Source organism: Lepisosteus oculatus, unplaced genomic scaffold, assembly GCF_040954835.1.
Source record: "Lepisosteus oculatus isolate fLepOcu1 unplaced genomic scaffold, fLepOcu1.hap2 HAP2_SCAFFOLD_137, whole genome shotgun sequence".
NCBI lineage: Eukaryota > Metazoa > Chordata > Actinopteri > Semionotiformes > Lepisosteidae > Lepisosteus > Lepisosteus oculatus.
The window spans coordinates 230,001-231,636 of record NW_027167686.1 but is presented as its reverse complement, the minus strand read 5'-3'; the positions used below and the strand labels follow the sequence as shown (position 1 = coordinate 231,636).

Below are 1,636 nucleotides of genomic sequence, written 5' to 3'. Positions count from 1 at the left end.
CAGCTGCCTCTGTTTCCTGGCTAGCACTCCTCTCCGTCTGGCAGCAGCCTTCCTTCCCTCAGCCATGAAAAAGGCCTTTGTCCTCACCTTCACCTCCTCCCACCACTCTCCTACTGACCCGTACAGACACTGCAAGGACAGCCACTGTGATAGTTTCTCCTTGTAGCGGGATACAACCCCCTCGTTCTCTAGCAGCTTTGTGTTGAGTTTCCAGAGGCCTGGGCCAAAGACAGTCCCGCCCTGGAGTTCCACTCTACACCCTAAAGCCTGATGATCTGAGAAGAAGACAGGCTGAAGAGTGACCCCAACAACTTTCACTCTCTCTGAGACAAAGCAATAGTCAATTCTGGAGCTGCTATTCCTCCCTGACCATGTATATCCTGCTGTTGTGGGATATATACATCTATATGTGTCTGAGAGTTTAAAGTCTTGAACTAAGTTTTGCAGGGCCAGTGAGCTGGAATCCAATTTTATCGGAGAGCTAGACTGCCTGTCTGTGTGCTCTAAGATACAATTAAAATCCCCTCCCACTATCACGTCTGTGCTACTTAACAATAGGGGAGAGAGTGCCTTGAGTAGCTCCACCCTTCCTCCCACATCAGTAGGACAATACACATTGATTAGCCGCAGGTTAACGGTCCCCCATTCCACATCCACACACAGCAACCTGCCATCTATGACCCTCTGAATACTTTTCAATTTGAAAGCCCATCCTTTGAAAAGAATGGCCACGCCAGAGGCTCTGTTGTTATTGTCCCCTGACCAAACAGAAGGCCCTTTATCCCACCTATCTTCAAAGCTTTTATACCTCTCTTGATAGGCTAAAGCACACTCCTGCAACATCAACACATCTCCCTCTCTCTGCTGGAGGTAATCAAAGACAGACTGGCATTTCACTCTGTCATTGATACCTCTGGTGTTAAGAGAAATTATGTTTAGAGCCATATTACATAAGAAAGTGGAACCAGTCTTTACAAAACACATTTCTCTTCGGTCTCACCTGTTACCTTCTTCTTTTTCTTTTTCTTCTTACCAATTTCCTGCCAGCCATCCTCTGAATGAGCCTTCATCAGGGTGGCAGCAGTAAAAGCGTTCACGGAGTCCATTTCAAGGAAGGGGGTAGAGGGAGGGGTGGAGGGGTTCCAGCTGTCCCCATCGCCATGCTCTCCTTCCTCCTCGCTCGGGGAGAAAACAGAGTCATTTTTGCACTCCGGCTGTGCTGACCCCTGTGAATTCCCCAAATGTGGGAATCTCGACTGCATAATTTCTGGTAGTGGGGGACTGGGTTCGCGCTCTCCCCTGATGTGCTTGGTCCAAAATCAGATACGGGAGGGTTAGGACACCACGAGCTGCGTGGCTGCGGAAGGATCCCGGTTCGACAGGAGTGGACGCCGCTGCTGGTTCTCGCTGGCTTTTAGTTAGGGGTCCGGAGAAGCATCTCAAGCTAGTTCCACTACTCCTTCCGGACGTTCATTCCCTTTTCAAAGTCAGTCGTTTTGCTGTAGTCTGCGTTCTTTAGGCTGATTATCGAGGTTAGCCTTTATTTGGTCATGGGGGGCCTCGGTACTGTATGCTGAGTCTAAAGACAGTTTCACCCGTTTTCTGATTGCTGGGTTCTGTACCAGTGCAGACATGT

The 1,636-nt window shown here is 49.3% G+C and overlaps 1 pseudogene; it reads left to right on the top strand.

Annotated features, from left to right (window-relative positions):
* Positions 1-1,121: 1,121 nt before the first annotated feature.
* Positions 1,122-1,302, top strand: LOC138226453 (U1 spliceosomal RNA; annotated as a pseudogene).
* Positions 1,303-1,636: the final 334 nt, after the last annotated feature.